Genomic DNA, 17,779 nt, shown 5'->3' on the forward strand with positions numbered 1-17,779 from the left:
CGAGGTAACTAAGAGTGCTAAGACATCATAAATTAATGAAGTAATAAATGGGCGATGTTAAATCTTTAAATAAAAACCATAAGGTCCTGCTCTTAAGGGGTTATTAATTTGATTTCTTTCTCTTTCCAATGCTCAAACAAGAAAATTACTCATCCATGGGAAAAGCCAAAGGTGGGCTTCTCAGCCTTCCAGTCATGCGCCTCTGATTCCTGACGAGGTGTTGACAGCTCCGATCCACAGATTTTTTCCTAATCGCCTCTCTGCTCTGCTTAATAGCAAATTATTGGAGAAATGCAAAAAAAAAAAAAAAGCACCAGACACAATCCTCCTGCTCAGGGAACTAGGGAACACTGAAGAAATCAGTTCTACGTGAACCCATTGCTTAAGAAACTTGGCTGCAGGCGGGCATGGTGGTGCACTCTGATAATCCCAGTACTGGGGAGGCTGAGACAAGAGGATCACAGGTTCAAGGACAGCCTCGGCAATTAAGCGATCTAGTGGGACCATTCAGCAATCTAGTGGGGCCATTTCAAAATAATTTAAGAAGAACTAAAAGGGCTGGGGGTGTCGAATAGCCCTGGGTTCAGTTCCCAGTACTACAAAAAAATTGGACTGAGGAATATTTTTACCTGTATGTACTTGCCTAAACACGGGTCCAAAAGTCATTTCAAGCAACTCTTACCCTGACAATTGGGTAGACGGCAAATACCAAATCCTTGGTCTCCGCTCGTTGGCATCTCCGTAGATAATTTGCCTTCATTTCTGGGCAGTTTTTTCCTAACTGAATTTTATTTTATAATAGCCATTTGGTGCCCAAGGAACCAAGTTTCTCAAGGACCTTTATTCCACAAAGAGCTCTTCCCTAGAAGCTCTGGAAAGTCTCACAGATCCAGACACAGCGCTGACCACTTGGGGTGTCATTGTGCCCTATCGTGTCTTTTTCGTTTCTGCCTCTGGGTCTTCGCTTAAGCTGCCTCCCTGACCTGCAGTCCTCTCCTTCCCAGACCACCACGGTTTTCTCTGACCTAGATACATAGCCAGTAACTATGGCAGCAGTGCCTAATGCAAGGTGGGTATGAGATCAGTCTCTCCATGGTATGTGTGTGTACGTGGTAATAGGGATTGAATCTAGGGGCATTCTGCCTCCGAGCTACACCCCGGCTCTTCTTATTCATTTTATTTAGAAACAGAGTCTCCCGAAGTTGTTGAGGGTCTCACTAAGTTGTTGAAGCTGACCTCGAACCTGTGATCCTCCTTCCTCAGCCTCCTGGGTTGCAGGGATGAAGTCCTGCACCACCACACCCAGCTTCTCTTAATGTTTTAATGAATCAAATTCAAAGAAGAAAAAAAGCAACTCAACAGCAGTCCCCTCTCCTTAATTTGCCATCCTGACAACTATTTCCTTTATGTTTTTCTACGTTTTTGTGGGGTCATTTGATTAAAATTCTAAGGGAGTTGCCCACTCTGTGAAAATCTACATCCCCCAGGAAGCCGGCCACCCAGGACGGCAGGTGCTACCTCTGTGAAAAAGTCGTTACTTTTAGGAGAGGATGTGAATAGTCCATTTACTCTGAGGAAATTAGAGGAGAGCGTAGGGGCAGCAACACATAATCACTTAATTTGGAGCAGATCCCGGCCTGACTACAAGCACCCTTGATTGAAGGGGAAAGCAACTAAAGGCGGCTGGCAGAATATTCTTCCAAGCCAAAGAAGATGTTCAATCAGACCATTAAAAAAAAAAAAAAACTAGCTTTCGAAAGCATAACTTATTCCCAAATGAGAAGAGAAAAATACCGCCAAGATCGGCCTCCATGGAAAGGAGTTTAGGAATTTCTCTGAATTCAATTCCCTGGTTTTCTGCTTCCATTTTGTTTTCTGGCTGTTCTACTGCTCTGATACATTGACAGATGTGTCGTTCATCTTACATACCCAATATCTTTCAGCATTTGGCAAGTCCCCGTCTTTGGTCAAAAGGGAGAGGTAACGTCTGTTCCCGTGACCAGGACAGACCATTCTAGATTCTCGTGTTCCCAGCCTCCCTTGCAGCTTGAGCTCAGACATGTGATCATCCCTCCCCAGTCAGTGAGACCAAAGCAGGGGACAGCAAGCCCTCTGTTATCCTGGTGGCCAAGTGTCCTGACCAGAACCAGAAATGCAGGGGAGTTTCTGTGACATCGGAATGCATTAGTGGCTCCCCCTTTATCCACGTGGAATATGTTCCAGAACCCCAAGTGGGTGCCCCAAGTCGTCGATAGGAACAAACCCTGTATGTAGGATGTTTATTCCCTACATATACATATCTATGATAAGGTTTACTTATTAAGACAGTAAAAGATTAGCAACAGCAAATAAAGGCTTCAATGGAACTGATGTCCATATACAAAATCATCGATGCCCATCTCAGTGTCGTGCACAGGGAAGGTGGGAGCTGGGGAGGCTCACGGAGTGCTGTGTGCACGCATGTCCCTATCCCTCAGAACTCCATCGTGATGTATCACTACCGTGCACCGATCAAAAAGAGCTTAGCAAGCCAGGTGTGGTGACGCGCACTTGTAATCCCAGGATTCGGGAGGCTGAGACAGGAGGATCGGTTTGCAGACAGCCTCAGCTACTTAGTGTGGTCCTTTGCAATTCACTGAGACCCTGTTTCAAAATAAAGAATTAAAAATAGGGCCAGGAGTCTGGGGGTGTAACTCAGAGGTAGAATGCCCCTGGGTTCCATCCCCAGTGCTGCAAAGAGAGAGAGAGAGAGAGAGAGAGAGAGAGAGAGAGAGAGAGAGAGAGAGAGATTAGCAATAACTTTTAACATCTCCTTTAATAAAATTATATAAATGTGGTCTTTCACTATTTCTTTCTCTGGGTCTCTATGGGTTTCTTTCTGTCTCTCTCTCTATCCCCTTCTTTTTTATTAGTGGTACTGGGGTTTGAACCCAGAGACATTTTACCTTCAAGCTACACCCCCAGCACTTTTTATTAATTTTGAAAAAGAGTTTCACTAGGTTGCTGAGGGTCTCACTAACTTGCTGAGGCTGGCCTTGAACCTGTGATCTTCATGTCTCAGCCTCACAACTACTGGGATTCCAGGCAAGTGCCACCATGCCCAGCTTCTCCTCATATTATTTTACTGTACTGCATTTTCAGACTTAAGTTGATCATGAGTAACTAAAACCACAGAGAGTAAAACAGCAGCAAAGGGGAGAGTACTGTAGAAATCTGGGGGAGGAACCATCGTTAAAAAAGAGAAAGACCGCCAGGTGTGGTGGCGCACGCTTGTAATCCCCGCACTTGGGAGGCTGAGACAGGAGGATCGCACGGGTTCGAAACCAGCCTCAGCTACTGAGTGAGGCTCTCAGCAACTTAGTGAGACCTTGTTTCCAAATAAAGTATAAAATAGGTCTGGGAGTATAGCCTGGAGATAGGGTTCCACCCCCAGTGCCAAGAGAGAGAGAGAGAGAGAGAGAGAGAGAGAGAGAGAGAGAAGAGAGAGAGGGAGGGAGGGGGAGGGAAGGAGGGAGGGAGGGGGAGGGGGGAGGGAGGGACGAGAAGACACTGCCAATATGTCTGTGCCACAATAATGCTGGAAGATGAATGAGTTCCACTTGTAGGGAGACCTCAGAGACTGGTTTATTTTTTGGGGGGTTGTGGGTTTTTTTCCCTCCCGATATTGGTGATTGAACCCAGGGGCATTCTACCTTCAAGCTACATTCTCAGACCTCTTCATTTTTATTCTTTATTTTGAAATAGGGTCTCACTAAGTTGCTGAGAGGCTCGCTGAGTTGCTGAGGCTGCCCTCAAACCTACAATCCTCCTGTCTCCGCCTGCCAAGTACTGGGATTACAGGCGTGCGCCACTGCACCAGACTCAGTGCATTTCTCTGTCTTCTCCCCAAAGTGCCCTGAGTGTCTGATAAATGCTCACAGCCCAAGCATGGCCACCAGATGCCCACCCAAGCCCCCCAGCACCCCACCTTCACAGGACAGTTCTTCCCCCTGGACACGGTTGTGCACTCTGATTCTAACTCAATTATAGTTAAATTATGTCACGTTACAATTGGAGGCCAAGGTGCCTTATCTGAAAGCCTCGGGGCCAGATGTGTTTTGGAATGCAGAATGCTGCCGCTTTAAAAAAGATAGGGTGTTACATTTGCCGCACGCTGCATTTAAAACTCTGGAGGATCTGAGGGCAGCACCCTGTGACCCAACCTATTAACATTTACGCAGATGAATACATGAATATTCAGACTCGCTGGGAAAAGATGACTGTGAATATCTCCTGCATACAGGGCAGGCCTGCAGCCCAAAGAGTTGCCACAAACTTTCAATCTGTACAACTTTTGAATTTTCCAGGCACCTACAAGGACGGAGGAGCATACTGGCACACCATACCGGCACACCAGACTGAACCGTAAACCCATCACCCATAAAACCCGAGCTCCCAGGGCAACAGTGAATGACATGAAAGTTCAGAAGGCGCTTTCCCAGGCGCTGCCCTCCTTGGGGCAGCTGGCTCATAAAGGCATATGGGGGTGGGCAAACTTTTCACTAGGGTGCCAGGGAGGAAGCAGCTCTCTGCGCTGCCGACTGATGGTCTTGGTTGCAACTACTAAACTCTGTCTTCTCCCAGTGAAAGCAGCCCAAGGAGATATGTAAATGAGTGGGCGTGGCTGTCTGTCCATATAAAAGTTATTTGCAATAACAAGAGGAGGGCTGGAGCTGCCCGCAAGTCACATTTTTGGCTTGGGGGGTGTTTTGTTTGAGATACCAGGGATTGAACCCAGAAGCATTCTATCTCTGAGCTACACTCCCAGCCCTATTTTTCTTTTAAACAGGTCTCACTAAGTTGATGAGGTCCTCCCTAAATTGCTGAGGCTGGCCTAGAACCTGCGATTCTCCTGTTTCAGCCTCCCAAGTACTGAGATTAGAGGCGTGCACCACCATGCCCTGCTACAAGCCATGTTTTCTGAACCCCTGAACAAGTCAGCGTAAGTGCCTTACACAATCAGAATGCTTTCTGTAAACATTAGCTTGGGCACTGTCCCTGGTGCTGAAAATTCGGCTGAACGGGACACTCAAGTTTCAGCCCTTCATAAAGCTTACCTTTTAGCTGCTTCTAGAATTCGATTAAGTTCTTCAGGCTTTCTCAGCTCTCTGCTTCACTATGCTTTTGTAAAAGTGGGCTCATGTGAACTTCATTTTTGCTTTTTTGTGGTACTGGAGATTGAGCTCAGGGGCACTCTACTGAGCTACACCCTCAACCCAGTTTTATTTTATTTACTTAATTTTTTTGTGGTACTGGGGTTCCTGGAAACCCTTCTACCTCCGGGCTACACTCCCAGACCTAATTTTTTAATATTTTTATTCGGAAACAGGGTCTCTTAAGACTGCGCAATCCTCCTGTCTTCGCCTCCCAAGCATGGGGATTACAAGCGTGCACCACCACGCCCAACTAACCCAGTTTTATTTTTTATTTTATAACATGGTCTTGCTAATTGACTGAGCCTGACCTGAAATTTGTGATCCACTAGTCTCAGCCTTCAAGCACTGGGGCTACGGTTGTGCACTACAACATCCAGCTCATTTTAAAAATAACTTTAGGCTTATTGCAAAAATATGCAAAGACCAGAAGTGTTTCATAGTGTAATATGTGATCCTAGCCCCACTATCTTGAGATGACCAATATCTTTATAACAGCATGGTGTATCCATGTTCAGGATTTTTTTTAACTCTTTTTATTTTAGAGAGAAAATAAAACAGTTGTGTTGAAACTGTTTCTCCCAAATTTGTTTCTTTTTAAGTGAGGTTTTCTAGCTTGTAAGACTCTAATCTTTGTGAAATCATGTTGTCTTGCCTTCCCCAGTGGTCATCAAAGTTTTATGTAAGGGGTCTGATGGTAAATATTTTAAGCAACTAGTAAGTCTAGCTACTGTAATGCAAATGCAACCAAAGAAAACATGGAAATGAATGGGTGTGTTCCAATAAAACTTTATTGACAAAAATAAGCAGCAGGGCAAAGAGTCCCCATGAGCCTTGGCTTGCTGATAGTTTACTTAGTCTGGGTCTTTTTGTGTATGTGTTACTGGGGATTGAACCCAGGGGTGCTCTACCTCTGAACTACACCCCCAAGCCCTATTTTATTTTTAAACAGGGTCTTGCTAAGTTGCTGAGGCTGGTCTTGAGTCTGTGATTTTCCTTTCTCCGCCTCCCAAATACTGGGAGTATGGTCTTCTTTATAAACCATGCCCAGTTTACTTTACATCTTCAAATCGTCCTCAGAACTTCCCAATGTTGACTTTTTTTTTTTTTCAGTACTGAGAGTGGAACCCAGGGGCATTCTACCTCCTAGCTACAGCTCTAGCCCTACTTTTTATTCTTTATTTCGAAACAGGGGCCTCGCTAAGTAGCTGAGGTTGTCTGCGAACCACCATCTTCCTGTCTTAGCCTCCCCAAAATGCTGGGATTACAAGTGTGCACCACCAGGCCTATTTTTTAAAGCTACATCAATGACGTCTTCTATAACTTTGGTTGTTGTTTTTTTTTAAATAAATTTTATTGCATATTTTTTAGGCGTAAACCCTGTTATGGGATATATAGAGATAGTAAAGTGGTTGCTATTGTGGAACAAATTTACATATTTCAGCTCTCTCAGTGCCCTTTTTTGCATTACAAAAGCTGCTAAAATCTATTTATTTAACAAAAATCTCTAACACAATACAATCTTATTAACTGTTGTCCTTGCATTATACATTAGATCTCTAGCCTTTTTCTTCCTGCAAATCAATCAGGTACTTTGTACTTATTTTCTTTTGACCTACATCTTCCCTTCCCCCTCCCAACCTTTCTGAGCCCCCAGCAACTGCTGTAAACTTGACTCTTTTTTATAAGAGTCCACATATCAATGAAATTGTACAGCATTAGCATTTGCCTTTATGTGTGTGTGTGTGTGTGTGTGTGTGTGTGTGTGTGTGTGTGAGTGTGTGTGTGTTACTGGAATGGAACCCAGGGATATTCTACTTCTGAGCTACAGCCTCAGCCCTAGTTTTTATTCTTTATTTTGAAACAGGGTTTTACTGAGTTGCAAAGGGCCTCACTATGTAGCTGAGGCTATCCTCAAACCGCGATCCTCCTATCTCAGCCTCCCAAATGCAGGGATTCCAAGCGTGTGCCACCACGCCTGGTTTTTATTCTTAATTTTGAAACGGGATCTTTCTAAGTTGTGGAGGACCTCACTAAGTTGCTGAGGCTGGCCAAGCACCTGTAATCTTCCTATCTCAGCCTCCCAAGCACTGGGATCACAAATATGGGCCACCACGCCAGGATTGGTACTTGTATTTCTATGTCTGGCTGTGTTAGCACAGAGATGTCCTCCTGGTTCATCCCTGGTATGGCAAATGACAGGATCTCCTACTTTTTAAAAGCTGATAATAGTCCATTATATATATCATATTTTCTTTATCCTTTTATCCATTGACATACACTTACAGAAACAGTATAGAGGCTTCTAAAAAAATTTAAGGTATGATAGTATTGCTACCATGTGACCCAGCAAACCCTCTTCTTGACATAGACCCAAAAGACATACCCTTGTTGTGTGTGTGTGTGTGTGTGTGTGTGTGTGTGTGTGCGCGCGCGCGCGTGCATACGTGCTATTGGGGATGGAACCCAGGAGCCTTCTACCTCTGGGCTACACTCCTAGATCTATTATTATATTTTATTTAAAATAGGGTGTCACTAAGTTGCTGAGAGCCTCACTACATAGCTGAGGCTGGCTTCAAACCTGCAGGATCCTCCAGTCTCAGCCTCCCAAGTACTGAGATTACAAGCGTGCGCCACCACACCCAGCTTCCCTTTTTTTTTTTTTTTTTTTTTTTTTTTGGTGGTACTCGGGTTCCTGAAAACCCTTCTACCTCCGGGTTACACTCCCAGGCCTATTTTTTTTTTTTAATTTGGAAACAGGGTCTCTTAAGCCAGCGCGGCTGGCTTCGAACCTGCGCGATTCTCCTGTCTCCGCCTCCCAAGTGTGGGAATTACAACTGTGCGCCACCACGCCCCGCTTCCCTTATTTTTTAATACATAAAATTTCTCTCAGGAAGGTTTTTCTTTATTCCTGTTCTTTATTTCCCCCAAGTTTTACAAAGGTATAAGTGATAAATTAAAAATGTGTAAACCAAGCCGGGCATGGTGGCGCACACTTGAAATCCCAGCATTCGGGAGACTGAGACCAGAGGATCACGGTTCGCAGACAGCCTCAGCTACTTAGTGAGGCCCTCTGCAACTCAGTGAGACTCAGTTTCAAAATAAAGAATAAAAAATAGGGCAGGAGGTGTATCTCAGAGGTAGAATGCTAGGTTCCATCCTCAGACACACACACACACACACACACACACACACACACACACACACGTATAAGCCCAGGACTTGGGAGGCTGAGACAGGATAGCAGGCTCAAGGCCAGCCTCAGCAACTTATCAAGACCCTCAGCAATTTAGTGAAACAAGACTGGTTTTTTTTTTCCCAAATAAAAAATAAAATGGGCTGAGGGTATAGCCTGGAGGTATAATGACCCTGTGTTCAATCCCTAGTTCCAGACCAAAAAAAAAAAAAAACTTAGTAAAAAATAGAGTTGGGTATGGTGCACATACCTGTAATCCCAGTACTTGGGAGGCTGAGACAGGAGGATTGAAGGTTTGCAGCCAGCCTCAGCTATTTAGTGAGACCCTCAGCAACTTAGTGAGACCCTATTTCAAAATAAAGAATAAAAAATAGGGCTGGGGGTGTAACTCAGAGGTAGAACGCCCCTGGGTTCCATCCCTAGTACTGCAAAAATAAATAAATAAAAATTAGAGCCAGCCTGGTGGTGCACGCTTGTAATCCCAGCGCCTGAGGCTGGAATTACAACCTGAGGCTGAGACAGGAGGATCGCACAGGTTCAAAGCCAGCCTCAGCTACTGAGTGAGGCTCTCGGCAACTTAGTGAGACCCTGTTTGCAGATAAAGTATAAAATAGGTCTGGGAGTGTAGCCTGGAAGCAGAAAAGCCCCTGGGTTCCACCCCCAGCACCACACACACACACACACACACACACACACACACACACATACACACACAAACAAAAATTAGAGACTTACAACAGTAGGGTAGGAAGGGAAGGGAAAGGAGAAGGAAGGAAGAAAGGCAAGCTGTTGCCAGCAAGGGGAACTTGCAAGCGGCTGCCAGGGTCACAGCTGCTCCCCTTGGCCTGTCATGGGACGAGAGGGCACGTGTTCCAGACAGTTGGCTGCAAGGCAGCAGCACTCTGTCAGCGCGGGCTCCCCACGGTGCGGCTCCTCCCGCTGGCCTCCGTGGACCCGCAGCCTGTGTGAGGAAGGAACCGTGGCTGGATGATGTGCACGACATTGGGGTGCTGCCAAGTCTGCGCTGCAGCTGTGGCTTGGATGCGCCTCCAAATCTCACATGTCAGAAACTAAATCCCCAAAGCCATATGTTAGTGGTCTTTAGAGGTGGAGCCTGCAAAAGGCAATTCGAATTAGAGGAGATCGGGAGAGTGAGGGCCCCTGATGCAATTTGGGGGTTTATTAAAAAGGGGGGAGTAGAGAGATTCCAGCTAGCAGGCTTGCTTTGTCTCTCCATGTGGTGCCTGCACTGCCTTGGGACTCTGCAAAACATGCCCACCAGCAAAGGTCCCACAGCAGATGCCCACCAGATGCTCTTGCACTTTCAAGACAGTGAGTTAAGGAACCTCTTTTCTTTATAAATTATCCAGTCTGTGGTATTCAGTCATAGCAGCAGAAAACTGACACATAGCCTGTCCCAATTAGTACAATATGTTAGATTTTGAATTTAAAAGCAAGGAATTCAGCCAGGTGTGGTGGTACAGTCTTGTAATCCCAGCACTTGAGAGGCTGAAACCGAAAGATTGCAGTTTGAGAACAGCCTCAGCTACTCAGTGAGGCCATTTGCAACTCAGTGAGACCCTGTTTCAAAATCAAGAATAAAATAAAATAGGGCTGGGGGTGTAGCTCAGAGGTAGAATGCCCCTGAGTTCCATCCCCAGTACCACAAAAATAAAAAAGAAAGAAATTCTCTCATTCTCTTTCTCCTCCTCCTCTGCTTCCTCCTCCGCTGCCTCCTCCACCTCCTCCTCTGTCTAACCCACTCTCCTTTCCTCTAAAACATACACCTCTATACTTTAAGCCAGAAACAAATTACAAATCGTTTTTTTTGGTCAGGAAAGGATAGTGGAAGGAACAGAAATGGAACCCCAAACTCTGAATACATTTTTATGACAGTTTTAACATTGGGACATGTAATTCATTTCAATATATTTAAAATTTAAACCAAAATGTAATCAGCAAAACCTTAAAATTTTTAAGCAAACCAAAACAAATGGCCATAACTATATATAAAACTGGCAGGATAAGCACACAGAGAAGAGAATCATTTCACACAACTTTAGAATAAAGAACCCTACTTCCTTAATGGGATGTATTCTGAGAACAGAAATAAATTCTTTTAAAAGTTAGCCGGGCCGGGCGTGGTGGTGCACGCTTGTAATCCCTGCGCTTGGGAGGCAGAGACAGAGGGATCACGCAGGTTCAAAGCCAGCCGCGCTGCCTTAAGCGACCCTGTTTCCAAATTTAAAAAAAAAAAAAAAAGTATAAAATAGGTCTGGGAATGTAGCCCAGAGGTTAGAAGGGCTTCCAGGAACCCCAGTACCACCAAAAAAAAAAAAAAAAAAAAAAAAAAAAAGTTAACCGGGTGTACTTGGTGCATGCTTGTGGTAACTTAGCAATATCCTGTTTCAAGATTTAAAAAAAAAAAATAGCATAGGCCGGGTGTGGTGGCACACGCTTATAATCCCCGTGCTTGGGAGGCAGAGATGGGGCGAAGCCAGCCGCGCGCGCTGGCTTAGGTGACCCTGTTTCCAAATAAAAATGTAAAAATAGGTCTGGGAGTGTAGCCCGGAGGTAGAAGAGCTTCCAGGAACCCCAGTACCACCAATAATAATAATAATAATAATAATAATAATAATAATAATAATAACAACAACAACAACAACAACAACATAGGGCTGGGGGTATAGCTCCGAAGTAGAATGCCTCTAGGTGCAATCTCCAGTAGCACAGTAATAATAATAATAAATAAAATTGCTAAGAAATCTTCAACCCCATTTAGTTTTCCTGGTAAACTAATAATAATATTGATATTGATATTGTTTCTTGAAGCAAGTTGGTATATGTTATAGGTGAAATAAAATTTTCACTCTTAAGAAACACAAATATAAAATTTATAAAGTTAAGCACATTTCTTGAATTTATTTTATTTTATTTTGGTAGTGGGGATTCGACTCAAGGGGATTCTACTGCTGAGCTACATCCCCAACTCTTTTTTATTTTATTTTATTAACATTTTTTTTTGTGGTACTGGGGGTGGAATTCAGGGGCTTTTCTACCTCCGGACTATACTCCCAGACCTATTTTATACTTTATTTGGAAACACGGTCTCACTAAATTGTTGAGAGCTTCACTAAGTAGCTGAGGCTGGCTTTGAACCTAAGTAATCCTCCTGTCTCAGCCTCCCAACCACTGGGATTACAAGCATGTGCCACCATGCCTGGCTTTTTTTTTTAACAGGGTCTCACTAAGTTACTGAACATCTTGCTAAATTGCTGACACTGGCCTTGAACCTGTGATCCTCTTATCTCACCTTCCCAAGTACTGGGATTACAGGTGTGTGCCACCATGCCCAGAGCATTTTATTCTTGAATACTTAACACTTAACTTAAACTTTAATGATTTAAATTTAAATGTTTTAAGCTGGTCATGGTGGCTCACACCTCCCAGTATTTGGGAGACTGTGATAGCAGGATTGCAGATTTCAAACTAGCCTCAGTAACTTAGCAAGACTCTGAATCAAAATAAGAAAAAAAAAAGTGCTGTGGGTGTCGTTCAGAGGTAGAATATTCCTGAGTTCAGTCTCCACTACCAAAAAATTTTTAATGTTTCATATTAAATTTAAATTTTAAATGTTGAATACTTAAACTTGAATTATAAGAATTAACTCATAATTTTATAAGAAGCATGTTTCCACTGAGAAGACACAGAAGAGCCAGGTGTGGTGGCACACGCTTGTAATCCCAGTACTTGGGAGGCTGAGACAGAAGGATCACAGGTTCGCAACCAGCCTCAGCTACTTAGTGAGGCTCTCTTCAGCTTAGTGAGACCTTGTTTCAAAATAAGGAATAAAAATATAGGGCTGGAGATGTGTCTCAGAGGGAAAATGTCCCTGGGTTCCATTTCCAGTACCACCAAAAAAAAAAAAAAGAAAGAAAGAAAAGACACAAAAGCAAGGATATTGTAGGGTGTCCCAGGTGTGTAGGTATGGGTGTACGATGCATCCCCTGCATCCCCTATTTTGATATCTAAATACCTTTTGCCTCTGAAAGAAACCAGCATTCCTGGGGAAAATGGCTAATCATCCTGGGACAGAAAGGCCCATGATAAGCCTAGGACATTTCAGTTTTACAAGAAAGAAAAAAAAAAAGCAAGGTTATTGTCAAAGATAAAGATGGTTAGCTGAAAAAAAAAATGATGGCTCCAGTTAGAAGGGGCTCCCACTGAGCATCTCTGCCTCTTTTTAACCCTCCACTCACAAGGCTTCTCTAACCCACAAGTTATTTCACAGTGTGTTCTTAAATGCCCAACCAGTGAGCATTTTTTAACTTGTCTTTTTGTATTAACTTCTAACTTAATAGCAATGTGACCAGAGAGCCAGGGCTGTACGAAACCTATTCTGTAAGATTTATGGAGGCTACTGTGAGGTCCAGAAATGACATGATTAATGTTTGTGAGTCTCCGTGTGTTTTCTTCGCCTCTGAAAACCAGATGTGGAATTCCACGGGGATCTGTGAGGTCACATTTTGATTTATGTATATCTCCCGTCGTCTTGTTCATTTTTTTCGGTCTGGTTGGCTTATCAATAATTGAAAGATTTGTAAGGGTGGACTTATCAATTTCTCCTGATTTTAGCTTCATCTATTGAGGCTGCATCTTCTGGCTAAGATGGAAACTGCTGGGAACTGCTGATGTCATGCAAAGACCCGCTCTATGCCTCATAATGAGTGTGTGTGTGTGTGTGTGTGTGTGTGTGTGTGTGTGTGTGTGTCTGTGTGTTACTGGGGATTAAACCCAGGGGTCTTCTACCTCTGAGCTAACCCCCGACCCTAGTTTTACTTTTTACTTTGAAACAGGGTCTTGCTAATTTGCAGAGGGCCTCACTAAATTGCTGAGGCTGGTCTTGAACATGCAATCCTCGTCTCTTAGCCTCCCAAGTACTGGGATTACAGGCAAGCGCTACCACCTCGGTTTCATGACAGTTTTTGTCTTAAAACTCTATTTGGTCTATTATTTATCTTAGTGCAGAAGGTTCTTTGATAATATATTCCTGATGTCATATTTTTCTTCCACTCCTTTATTTTCAGCCTTTTTGTGCTTTCTGCTTTGACTCTTATAATAAAAGAGGCAGTGGTGGAAAGCCAGTAAGTAACTATCTCTCTTCTCCCTAGAGCAAGCTATAAAATCACTGGCATCTACAGATACAGCTTGGACTTAAGAAAGGGATCTGTTGCCTCCCCACCACCACCACCACCTTATGGTTCCCCAGATGGGATCAGCAAAGCCAGATGGGGAAGAGCAGGTTTTGTTTAGAAGAACCTAAGGAATCCATTTGTCATGCAAAGCGTAGAAACTGCAGCCACCCTCTTTTCTTGAAATGAGGCTTTTGATGTTGTTGTTTTAGTTATTTCTCTTCCATGAAGCCAGACACAAAACTTAGGAACCAAACATTGAAGGAGTCTACTGAGGAGGGAAGAATCAAGAGTCCCAGGGAAGCCAGGTGCGGTGGTACATGCCCGTAATTTCAGTAACTGGGAGGTTTAACAGGAGAATCCCAGGTTTGAGGTCAGCCTCGGCAACACAGCAAGAGACTTAGCAACCTAGTAAGACCCTGTTTCAAAAATAAAAAATAAAAAGCTCAGAGGTAATATGGCCCTGGGTTTAATGCCCTGTAACACACACATACACACACACATACACACACACAAAGAGTCTCGGGGCAGAGCCACACCATTGGAATGAAAAATACCCCCTTCCTGACTCTAATTCAACAAAGTTGTATTCCTAAAGCTAAGTACTTTAGAAAGAAACTCGTATAGTTCACACTTTGGGAGGCGGAAATTCCAAGAATCAGAGCCCTCTGCATTCAAATCATAGCAACATACTCAGTTACTTGACAAGCTCCTTATTTGCATTAAATACCCTTTTCTTCTAAATTAGAAGACCAATGTAGAACAAAACCCACCTGTACATAGGCGCAAGGAGGGAAGGAAGGTGAGCTGGCAGAGTACCCAGTCTTGATCACAAGGGAGCAGTGGGGATTTGGAGCACAGGGTAGTACCAGTCCTGTGTAGAAGCTGCCAGTTCTCACGCCTGTGGAATTGCCCAGCAGTCTGGAAGTTTCTGAGGATGGAGACCGGCACCTGATTTATTGAAAGCCGTGACTATTGTGGGTTTGGGAAGCTGGAAGGTGATATAGAAGGTCTTCAGAGAGAGTGTGAGTCCATGCCTCAGGACGAATACAATAGTGCCTCTGTCCTATATAGTTTTTTCTGCACAGGGATAAGTATAGTCGTTTCTCTTATAAGTTGGAGATCAATACAGGAAAAGACAGAACTTATGGGCATTGAGTTGAAAGGACCAGAATTTGGTGCTTTTGTATGTCAAGCTTTTGGAACCTATAAACTTGAAAAGGATAGCCTTTGACATCAGACAGTCAGATTCATTATGTACGTCAATTGTGACATGACCATCTAATCAAAGTTAATTTCTTTAGAGAAGACATTTAAAATGTAATCTGTGTCCATTTGTCCATGTGTGTCAGAAACTTTATATAAAGAGCATATCTTTTATTTTTGCCCTAAGAATTAAACCCGGGGGCATTCTACCTCCAAGGTACACCCTCAACCCCCAGGCCTTTATACTTTTTGTTTTTCTGAAATAGGGTCTCTACGTTGCTGAGTCTCACTATTTCTGAGGCTGTCCTGGAACCTGTGATCCTCCTGCCTCAGCTTTCCAGGTATTGGGATTACAGATGCTACCACCACACCTAGCACGAGCATAGCTTTGACCTAGAAATTCCATTCATGGGAATTTATCCTAAGTCCATGAGGGGACCATTGGGTACACACAGTTTGAGGATTTTACTGCAATGCTCTTCATGATACAAAAAAAAATCAGGAAATAACCTAAAAGACTAATGATGAAACAAATATGATATATCCATGTAAAAAATACTTTGTAGCCATTAAAATTGTGCCCTGGATTAATAATTATTGACATGGAAAGATAATTATGTTATATAGTTAGTAGAAAAAGGCAATATGACACTATTTTGTTTTTTTTAAAAAAAATGTAAGCTTGGCTTGATGGTGCATGCTTGTAATCCCAGCATTTGGGAGACTGAGACAAGAGGATCCGGGTTCATGACCAGCCTCAGCTACTTAGTGAGGCCCTTTGCAACTCAGTGAGACCCTGTCACAAAAAAAAATTGTATATAAAAACATGTGTACCTTCAAAAAACATAGGAAAATTATCCATCAAAAGGTTAACAATGGTTATCTGAATATTGATTATTAGTAATCTTAATCTTTTATATTTTGTAAGTTATTTGAAAGAAACAAAAATCATCATAATAACTTATAAAAATTAAGTTATTAAAGAGTAAATTCTGACCAGGCATGGTGATGCATGCTTGTAATCCCAGTACTCAGGAGGCTGAAACAGGAGACTTGTAGGTTCGCGGACAGCCTCAGATATGTTAGTGAGGCCCTCTGCAACTCAGTGAGACCCTGTTTCAAAATAAGGAATAAAAAATAGGGCTGAGGATGAAGCTCAGAGGTGAATGCCCCTGGGTTCCACCCCCAGTACTGCAAACAAACAAATAAATAATAAATAAAAAGTAAAGAGTAAGTTCTGTTAGCATTTCAACGAATAATATATTATTCACTTATTTAATGGTTTGTGTTTATTCTAAATTATAAATATTCAAAGAGTAGGAACACTTTTTACTTTGTTTATTTTTCCACAGCTCCCTATACCACACCATGTATAATAAAAACTTCATAATAAATGTTGATGGACTGGCCATTTAGATGTCAAGCAGACTGAACAGCTAAGAACTAAATTGCATGGTTGAGCTTTGGCACAAGATCCTTAATAACTGAAAACCAAACGCTTCAAGTTATTTCATTTTATTTTAAATGAACCTGCCTCCCAAATTCCCTTTGGTTTGAAATCTTGCCAAAGTGTTGGTTCTGATCCCATCACTTGGCTAAGGTGAATGGGTTCAAAGCTGTTTAATGACAGCAGTACTCCACAATTTATAGTTAGGAAGGCAAAAGGAAATCAAGTTTTGGGGAAAGCCTCACGTGAGCTTGTAGTCTCTGGATCAGTAGCAGGACCAGTCTAGGCAAATTTGAGGAAGAGATAAAATCTTATTTTGCAGTCCCATCATTTCCACTAGTTGTTTTTCCCTATGTATCAGTCATCTATCGCTGCATAACAAATCTCAGTGGTGAAAAAAATCACATACATTTGCTGACCAAGTCTGGGCTCATCTGGGAGTCACTGCTTCTTCAAGCTCCAAGTCTAGTTGCCCCCACTTTCTATTCCAGGACTCGGATTCCTTCAGTACCATGGATGTATGCATCATGGGGGTCCAGGTGGCAGGGGCAAAAGCCATTCAGGGAAGCTCTTCTCATGTCAACGATAGAAGGGCAAGACCACACTTTGAACCTCTGCTTGGGTCATATGTATTCTCATAACATCTGGGCAAAGGAAGTGTTCCACATCAACAAAGCAGGAAGAAATTCTACCTCCATACCATCATAGCAGGGATGTGATAGAAAATGAAAACTTCAACCTCCATGCTCTGCCTCTTAGTGCCTTTTGTCCATCACCTCTTCTCACTAAGTGGTCTAGGGTTCTCATGCAGCCCTGGCTTATTTGTACAGAAATATTATGAATGAAGCAAAATTTCTTTCTCATCCTTATGAGGAGCTAATAACAGGAGGCAATTTAAGGCAAAGGACCTAGGAGCAGAAGGGTTAAAAGAACCCATCTCTAGAAAGAACAGAAATAAGGAAGGTTAATAGATACAGGGATAATTTCAAGTTAATACAAAACTTTGTCCTCTTCTGTGGGCTGCATTCTGAGGACAGCCAATGTAAACAAGTCCCAAAACTGATAAAAGGAGAAAGGATGAGGGAAGCACATTAGTGGCCCAGGAGATTCAGAAAGCCAACTGACCTAAAAAGATATAGACTTGCCGGGCGTGGTGGCGCACGCTTGTAATCCCCGCGCTTGGGAGGCGGAGACAGGAGGATCGCGCAGATTCAAAGCCAGCCACGCGCGCTGGCTTAGGAGACCCTGTTTCCAAATTAAAAAATGTAAAAAATAGGTCTGGGAGTGTAGCCCGGAGGTAGAAGGGCTTCCAGGAACCCCAGTACCACCAAAAATAAAAAAATAAAAATAAAAAGATATAGACTCAATTAAGGGATCTTAATCTTATACCTAGGCCAAGAACATTGGGTACCCAAGACCCAATTCCAACCAATCACAAAACAGTAGATGAGGAACCACAAGAAGGGATAAAAACTCATCTCCCGAGAACTTCAAAGATAACTCTCCTTCGGGTACCCATCTCCTCACCCTCATTTGGGAGGAGCTT

Source organism: Muscardinus avellanarius, assembly GCF_963383645.1.
Source record: "Muscardinus avellanarius genome assembly, chromosome: 10".
Taxonomy (NCBI): domain Eukaryota; kingdom Metazoa; phylum Chordata; class Mammalia; order Rodentia; family Gliridae; genus Muscardinus; species Muscardinus avellanarius.